General features: G+C 39.0%; 1 long non-coding RNA gene across 1 annotated transcript in view; it reads left to right on the top strand.

Annotated features, from left to right (window-relative positions):
* Positions 1-9,444, top strand: part of LOC126087405 (uncharacterized) — a 66,560-nt gene extending 57,116 nt beyond the window's left edge. Inside the window, exon 4 of the long non-coding RNA XR_007519755.1 lies at positions 8,385-9,444. This is a non-coding gene — a long non-coding RNA (uncharacterized LOC126087405). The remainder of the gene's footprint in view (positions 1-8,384) is intronic.
* Positions 9,445-9,777: the final 333 nt, after the last annotated feature.

The raw sequence follows: 9,777 nt of genomic DNA on the forward strand, positions 1-9,777 counted from the left end.
TCCTCGCATCTCTGGTTTCAGGACCTTGATTTCTCATGTTTTGTTTTTGGATTTTTTTCTTCCTGCCCTTTTAATTCTCCCCCTACCTCAATATTGCTCAGATTGACCTTTCTTTGCCTGGCTCTTCCTAGCTCATCTTCAGTAGCCACAGTTGTAGATTTTTCTCAAAACATCCCCAATAGCCAAAGCCCGGTGTTCCTAGGACCTGCCTCCTTCCCTGGCTGCAAGCCCAGGAAGCAAGGTGTGGAAGCCAGGATGGGGAGGAGGATTTGGTGCTTCCCCTGCTCTTCATTTGTGATCAGAATGGGAGTCATATTGTGAAGCTAAATTCTCCATCTTTAAAAAATGGCCAAGGGCTCAGACACCTACCTCTGGGGGTGTGGTCCTTGTTTGTTAAGAGCCCAGGCATAGATTCATAAAATATAGACTGTTTCTACTGAGGAGGATCTTAGGAATCCTTCTGACTAAGCATTTCCCCCTCTTTTGATGTAGGAGCCCTGGTGGTGCAGTGGTTAAGAGCTCAGCTGCAAACCAAAAGGTCAACATTTAGAATCCACCAGCCACTCCTTGGGAACCCTGTGGGGCAGCTCCACTCTGTCCTATAAGGTCGCTATGAGTCAGAATCAACTCTATGGCAATGTTTTTTTTTTGATAGAGGTGGAGGGGTTTGGGGGAACATCTAAAACATTCCATTCTACAGATAGAAAAGCATAGGTCGGATAGATGAAATGACTTACCCATGACATAACACTGATACAGTGGTCTCAAAGTTGTCTATATATAAGTAATCACTTAAGAAACATTACGAATACTGTTCCCTGGGTCGCACTCCCCCTCTCCACCCAATTCTGATATAATTGGTCTGGGATGCTGTGTGGACAGTGAGATTTTTAAAACTCCCCAGGTGATTTTCATGCGTAGTTAGTGGTTTACCACAAAATTAAACACAGGTGTTCTGTTCTGAAGCCTAGCATGAGTAATTATTTTTTAAGAGAAGGGACTCGGATTTTTTGCATGTCACAGTGTCATGGAAAATTGGAAGGGGAATCTCAAGGCTGTGTACCTACCCCTCAGCTACTCTCAGCATTGTGCCTGTGGTTTTTGCCGTCACTCTCAAACTCTTTCCACTGTTCAGCAACAACTTTTTAACTGCCAAAGCTGTGGAATAATCCTCAGTTTCAACAGACTCTGGAGAAATAAGTGTTTTTTTTCCACAGAGTAAAAAATTTACTGATTTATTAGCGCAAGGAAATAAGAGGTACACTTTCTGGCACCAAACAAAAAATTCTCACAGACTGTTGAGGTCGTTTAGATAAAACCTTTATTGCAATACACAACACCTTGTATTCGGTGTGGTAGAAGAAACCATAATAAACATGAGCAATCACCCACAGGGGTATACCTCTCCTTTGCCCCCACAAGCTGTTAGACTTCAACAGAACACAAAAATAAGCCCTTGAAAAACCCACAGCCCTTTATAATTTAGGCTGCTGCTCAAATTTCCTAGCAGAAACTCATAATGTTAACCAGCGTAGCAGAGTTGAGGGCAAAAATTCAGATCTGGTAGTGGGTGAAGATCAAGATATAGCTCATAACGTCTGATAAAACAAGTTTCAGAAGGATTCAATCCTATCAAAATTATGCACACAAATGATAACTATGATGGAAGCTGCAGGATTCCTGTGAAATCATATGTTCCTGGGCACTAGTCAGGCAGATATCACAGCAATTCGGTTACTTTTAAGTAATTTTCCGCAGTATTCTCACCTTCTCTGTTGTTAAAAATTACATATTTGTCTACTTTGGCAACATTAAGGTGTTCTAAAATATCACAAGAAGCATCAACTTAATTTTATCCCATCTTCTTTTCTTATCAAAGAACCAAATGAGTAAAAATAATTACTCATGCTGGCCTTTGGGACAGGGCAGTAGATGCCACGCGATGCTATTTTATGCCAACATATCCATGTTTAGCTATGCTACAATTGGCACATTTCTATGCTCAAGTGTTTTAATTATTACAACAATATTTTGAATAGTAGACTATTTTCTCACCAAAAGATTATTGTTTCTTTTCCTTATATGTCACTCAAATTTCCTAATCTTATCAAATTAATTTCTTCCTTTTCTATATTCTGGTAGCTCTTTGTACTTATTTCAAGTGCTGCATATACTATCTTGTATTATTTTGTTTTTATTTTGCAAGTTTCTTGACAAATTAGTTTGTGAGTTCCTTGAAGGCAGATACAGTATCTTTTAAAACACTTAACAGATTATAGTAGGTAACTGGTAAACGCTTATTGAGCTGAACTTGGTTATTTAATTCAGGGTATCCTTTCTAAAATATAAATTGATGCCTATCACACTGTTTGAAACCCTCTGATGGCTCTGCATTTTCAGCAAGTTATAGGTCATGCTCTTTGACATGATACTCAATGCTGGCTATTACCTGGCTTCTGTCCTCTCGACTACCACTCCCTGTTTGCCAGTACCTACAAGGCACATGATCTGGTTTTCATGCCTACTTGCCTTTTCTACTGCTGTTTGTAATGCCTGGAATGCCCTTCATCTTCTAGTGTGAACTCAAGACCCCATTCTCTATTTCCACTCATATTCCTATGGACATAATAGAAAACTCTGTTCTGTATCTTGTCACTGTCCCTTGTATTAATGGTTCACGAATTGCTGAAATGTATTAACAAGCTCATTAATCCACTAAACTGAACTCCCTGAGGATGGAACCATGTCCTTTTCTCTGACCAGCACAAAGCGCAGGTCTTAGTAAATGTTTGTTAAATGAATAAATGAATGAATAAATCCATACTTTCTAGGCTTTACCTGCTGTTAAGATAGCTAAGGGAAACACCAGCCTCCTTACAGACCAGCCACTGACTCTTCTGGTCAATGTGGCAGGGAAAGACAACTGAATGAGCTGGGCTAAACCCAAAGTTGTAGCCAAGGTCTTGGTGTCCCTAGTGGCCCGTTCTTGTCTAGCAGACACATTTCCTTTATACCTTTTCATTCTTGCACACAGTATGCAAAAGCAGCAAGAGGCAAAACACTGGCCATTCCGCTTTCAAACATGAGTGAAGAAGTTCTAAGTTCAGAGATATTTAAAGGTGCTGAGTATGAGCAAACACATTTGTTAAATCTCTCTCATCAATAATCTGAGCAATTATTTAAAGAAGTAAGTGATATGTATTAATTATGATTATTGAGGAAAACAGAAGTTTAGAAGGAAGAAATACCTCAGATCCATATCTCCACAAAAATTTTAGAGATATTTTCTATGAATTTTGGATTTTTCCTCAAACCAAATATGACTTGCTTTATATATTTGTAATTATACTATACATTTACTCTTTTGAATCTCACTTTTTGCAGTTACAACTACAATTTTTTAAATTTTATTATTTTAATAGAGCTTAATAGACCATGTTTAGAGAATTTTTATAGTAGTCTATTAAATTAAAAAAATAAAATTAAAAAAACTGTAGTTGTAACTGTAAAAAGTGAGATTCAAAAGAATAAATACAAAGTATAATTACAAGTATATAAAGCAAATCATTTTGGGTTTGAGGAAAAATCCCAAATTAATTCTTAAAATTTCTATAGAGATGTGGGATCTGATGTAAATGTTTCTTCCTTTAGTTTACAGAAAATATTCTAGTTAATTTTTACTTAATACTATGACATAAACCTCTCTTAGTTATTTTCAAATACTTCATAAATAAAAACTTTGCAGGTGGACTCCTGGCTTCCGCTTAGGGATACACAGAGCTGGAAGGAACCTCACTCCCACCCTGATGACAAGAAGAGCCAGACTAACAGAAAATTCACAATTTTTTTTTTTTTAAAACCCTTCATGGAATCGAGTCCACAGAGGACACTCCTGAATAAATAAATAAAAACCTGCCACCATTGAGTGGATTTTGACTCATAGGAGCCCTATAGGATGGGGTAGAACTGCCCCGTAGGGTTTCCAAGGTTGTAATCTTTATAGAAGCAGACTGCTACAACTTTCTCACATGGAGTGGCTGGTGGGTTGGAACTGCTGAGCTCATAACCACTTTGCCACCAGGGATCCTTACAGAGCAAACACCTGGCCCCCAAACTAAAAACAAACAAACAAACAAAAAACAGTGACTGCAGTGAGAGAGAAAGTATGAACGTGCATACATCTGGGGTGGTTGCCATCAGATGTTGGTAAGAAAGGCTCAGCTAGACTAGCCGGCAGATTGGTAAAGGCCGAGGGGGCTGGCAGGACAGGATGCAACCTCTGGGGGCCACGAATAATGGGGCCCCATATACTTTGAAGGCTCTTTATCCGTAACATCACTGGCTGCTGCTCACATAAATACCATGAAAGAGCATTGAAAAGCATCTATCTTGTTACAGACATAGGGGCGGGGAATAGCAGCTGTGGGAGAAGAGCAGGAAACTTCCCTATATGCTGCCTCGGTTTCCTATAAGAACAAAAGCCTTAATCTCTTTCTGTGTGTGAGTGTGTGCATTTGGAGGGAGGGTGGGAAGGTGTGATGGTCAATTTTATGTATCAACATGGCTAGGTCATGGTGTCCAGTTCTTTGATCAAACACTAGTCTAGATGGTATTATAAAGGTATTTGCATGTGATTAACATTTACAATCACTTAAGTAAAGGAGATTATCCTTCATAATGTGGGCTAGCCTCACTCAATTAGTCGATGGCATCAAGATTAAAACAAACAAAAAAAATTGCTTCCCAAAGGAGGAAGGAATTCTGCCTCAAGACTGCCACAAAGAATTCTTACCAAGTTCCCAGCTTGCTGTTGACCTATGGATTGCAGATTCAAGACTACAACACCAACGCTCACCTGAATATCTAGGCTGCTGGCCTGCCCTATAGATTCTGAACTTGCCAGACCCCCAGTCATATGAATCAATTTCTTAAATTTCTTCTCTCTCTCTCTACACACACACACACACACACACACACACACACTCACACATGTATATATATATATAGAGAGAGAGAGAGAGAGAATGAGTCCTGGTTAAAGCATGCTACTGCTAACCAAAAGATTGATAGTTCCAACCCACCAGCTGCTCCATGGGAGAAAGATGTGTCAGTCTGCTTCCATAAAGATTTACAGCCTTGGAAACCCTACAGGGCAGTTATATTCTGTCCTATATTGTCACTATGAATCCAAATTGACTGGATGGCAATAGGTTTGGTAGTGTTTTACATATATATGTATGTTTATATCCTATTGGTTCTGTTTTTCTGTAGAATCCTTACTGATACAGAAGGCAGTATTTCTAACCTTAGGGCACTGGTAAACACTCATCGCAGCTGGTTGAGGGGGAAAGGAAATAAAGGGGACAAAACCCCCTTCTCTGGGGTGGGGAAGGATTAAGCCACTGAACCACAACTGCAGCCAGAGAAGGGCTGGGAGACTTGAGAAGGTCAGCCTCCTGAGACCCAGAGACAGGGAGCATGCTTAATCAAACCACAGAAGTCACTCCACTCTCACACCACCGCCTAGCTAAGACATTGGAATAACAAGAATTAGCAGACTACTCCCAGGAGAGCAGGAGAACAACAAGAACATTCAAAGAGACTCTCTAAGGCACAACAAAGGGAAGACCTAAACACAGAATCAGATGACTCTGGCAAGATTCCCCGATCCTAGATACAAGGTATCTCTAACCCAAACCAAACCCAGTGCCATTGAGTCAATTCCGACTCATAGCAACCCTATAGGACACAGTAGAACTGCCCCATAGAGTTTCCAAGGAGTGCCTGGAGGATTCGAACTGCTGACCCTTTGGTTAGCAGCCGTAGCACTTAACCACTACGCCACCCGGGTTTCCAAGGTCTCTCTACAGGAATGTAAAGTTTGTGGTGCACAGAAAGCAATCACTGCAACAACAAATCACAAATGAAGCCCCACTTCTAACTAGAGTGAGGCTTCCTCCTTTGCACTAAAGATGTAACAGGTGAAAAGGCAGGTCTGGTAGCCCTTCCAAGGTAAACAAACCAAGAGTAAGTCATAGCAAAAGAGTAGCTATAAGTTGGTGCAGCCCCTAAGAGGACATGGACATAGTATCTATATTTGCACAAGGTGACCCCACCCTTTTGGAGACAAAAGTCTCTATGTGGTTCAAACTATTTATGCTAGATTACTCATCTAAAGGTTGGCAGCGTAAACCCCCCATCAGTACCGTGGGAGAAAGACCTGGTGATGTGCTGTCATTAAGATCACCACCAAGAAAACCCTGTGGAGTAGTTCTACTCTGCAACACATGGGGTTGCAATGAATGAGAATCAACTCTACAGCAGCAGGCTATTCCCAATACAGCAGTTGCCATCAAGTTGATTTGGACTTCTTGCAATCCCTTGGTGTCAGAGTACAACTGTGGGCCACAGGGTTTTCAATGACTGATTTTTTTTTTTTTGAAGTAAATCACCAGGCTTTTCTTCCAATGCACCTCAGGGTGGATTCGAACTGCCAACCTTTTGGTTAATGGTGATACAAACAGTTAACACTCCAAGCTGCTAATTTATTTATTATAACATTTCTTGTGTTTTTGGTGAAAGTTAACACAGTAAATTGGTTTCCATTTGATACTTTCTGTACAAGTTGTTCAGTGATATTAGTTACATTTTTCACAATATATCAACATTCCTTTAAATTGCTTCCTGGTTGTTCCATTTCCAGTACTCTAGTTTCCCTGCCCCCTTAACTTCTTATTTTTGTTTTAGTTTAAGTGTTGACCTTTTGGTCTCATATGGAAGGTTTTTTTTTTTTTAGTAGAGTACTGTACTTACAGGTAATAGTCTTTATTTTGTGTGCCACTCCGTTATTTATAAAAGGTGACCTCCAGAGGTATTTTTGGTTCAAATTTTCAAGAGTATCTCAGAGTGATAGTCTCAGGGATGCCTTCAATCTTAACAATCCAGTAAGTCTGGACTTTTTAAGAATTTAGGTTTTGTTCTGTGTTTTTCCCCTTTCTATCAAGATTCATCTATTGCTGCCCTGATCAGAGCATTCAATAGTGGGAGCTGGGCACCATCTAGTTCTTCTAGTCTCAGGGTAGATGAGGCTGTGGCTTGTGCAGGCTATTAGCCCTGTAGATTAGTTTCTTCTCTGAGATTTTAGTTTACTTCTTTCTCTTTTGCTGATGAGTAGAGACCAATAGTTGTACTTTAGATGGCTGCTTGCAAGCTTTTAAAATTCTCAGACATTACTCACTTCACAAGGATAGAAAACATGAACTTTGTGAACTACCCTATGCCAATTGATTAAGTTGTCCCATGAGACTAAGGTCCTAAGCTGCTAATCTAAAGGTTGGTGGTTCGAGTTCACTCAGAGGCACCTTGAAAGAATGATTTGCTGATCTGCTTGCAAAAAAACCTGCCATTGAAAACCCTGTGGAGCACAGTTCTACTCTAACACATAGGGTCACCGTGAGTAAGAATCAGCTCGAAGCCAACTGGTTTTTGATAATTATTATCTTAGGAGGTATGTACTATTGCCATTGATAGGAAATGTAAAGAGGAAGACAGGAAGAGATTCCTAATAATCAGGATTATTCAACAATAATATGAGCTGCTCTTAGAAATGGTGAGTTTGCACTGCCTGGTCAAAATGAAGCAGTGGTTGAAGAAACTCAGAACCAAAACATGATGGAAGTGATTGAAATACTGGACAGGGAATTAATTGTACTTTATCAGATGTTTCTGAAGGCCCTTCCAACCCTGAAATTTTCTGATTCTTAAAATGCATGCTAGAGATTTATATAGCAATATATTTGTTATGACAATGTACTTGGGTGATGACTCATATTGTTATAATGTGCTAAGATCTGATTAATCTGAGTAATAATAACATATTTTGGCTACAAAATAGAATGCAGAATTTCTAAACATTTGTTATATCACCAAGAAATTTCTATCGCCTGAGGACAGAAGATTGTAATGGTTTTGACCCATGGAGTCCATATGGTTATAATGAGTTCATAGTCATTATGTATATATTCAGAAAAACATGTTTATTGATTGATACCACATTCATTTGGGTTTTAATAGTAGCAGTAATGACAACAACAGTGTCCTAAATTGCAGTCCTTCAAACTTTTCACAATGATAAGATTTTCATTTTCCCCTTTCCCTAATCTTGCATTAACAAAAAAAATTAAGCAGAATTTGGAAGTCAAGTCCAAAGCTTCCCATATTAAAAAGGCAAGACATTAACACATACATAAAACGATGAAGGAATTTATGTTTATTTATCATGGAAACTTTGAAAAATAAGATGCTTAATAGCAGCCTATATTGAAAAGAAGAGGCAGAGATTTGCTATATAAAGCTGTTATATCCATTGTTTTTTTTTTTTCCAGGAGAGAGAAAATGGCTGGATAAGTTTACAATGTCTACGTTCAGGAATTAGCGGAAACTTACGGAAGGCCTTTGGAATAGAAATACATGGACACAAAACAAAACAAAAAAAAATGGTACATATTTTTAGACTATACAACAAAACTAAATAAAAACAAACAAATGAGTTATAGTCAGGGCCACAGTAGAATAAGTTGAGCATCAATCTCTTTTAGTCTTCATCATGCCTAGGCAGCTGTAAGACTCATGATTTATTGAATTCCATATTGAATTAGCTGATCAGGTTGCATATTTTTGGAGAAGAAAGGCAGAATTTCTTAAGATCTACTATATTTCATCTATGCAAGATGAGTGGTTCTGTTTTTTGCATTTTAATAACTGCGTAATTGGCAGGCTTCTGATAATTGATATTATAAATCGACTTGACGGCAATGGATTTGGTATTTGGCTTTTGAATAATCGTGTCATTGCATAAATTGCATTTTAGATTTGATAAAAATAAGGTATCTTATATCCTGATTTCTAATTTATCTATGTGATTTCACCTTGTCATGGATTGAATTGCATCCCCCCCAAAATGTGTATCCACTTGGCTAGGCCATAATTCCCAGAATTGTGTGATTGTCTACCATTTTGTCATCTGACTTGATTCTCCTATGTGTGGTAAATTCTACCTCCACTATGTTAATGAGGTTGGATTAGCCTCAGTTATGTTAATGAGGCAGGACTCAATTTACAAGATTAGACTTTCTCTTAAATCAATCTCTTTTGAAATATAAAAGAGAAAAGCTAGCAGAGAGGTTCGGGGAAATCATACCACCAAGAAAGCCACACTGAGAGAAGAGCATGTCCTTTGGACTCAAGGTTCCTGCACTGAGAAGCTCCTAGACCAGAGGAAGATTGATGGCATGGACATTGCCTCAGAACTGACAGAGAGAGTAGGTTTTCCCCTGGAGTTGGCACCTTGAATTCAGACTTCTAGCCTCCTAGATTGTGAGAGCATAAATTTCTCTTTGTTAAAGCCATCCATTTGTGGTGTTTCTGTTATAGCAGCCCTAGATAACTAAGATACTCCTTCATCCCAAATAAAAAGTTTCTTACATCTTGTCTCATTCTCTTTTACATTTTGTTTGTGTCTTTGCTCCATACGTTACCTCCAAATAGCCTTCCCTTTTTCTTAGTGTTTTCTATAACAGGGGTGATCAACTGACCAGTAAAGGTTTGTCTTTCCCTTCTAGAATGTAAAGATACTTCTGAGAAGCAGCTTTTCAGCCAAGAACTGCATTTCCCAACCTTCCTTGTTTTTAGGTGGGACTGTGTGACTAGTTCTGGCCAATGGGGTATGACTGGAGGTAAAGTGGGTTGCTTACAGCCTACAGGAACTAAGGAGTGGGT

Source organism: Elephas maximus, chromosome 12, assembly GCF_024166365.1.
Source record: "Elephas maximus indicus isolate mEleMax1 chromosome 12, mEleMax1 primary haplotype, whole genome shotgun sequence".
Taxonomy (NCBI): Eukaryota; Metazoa; Chordata; class Mammalia; order Proboscidea; family Elephantidae; genus Elephas; species Elephas maximus.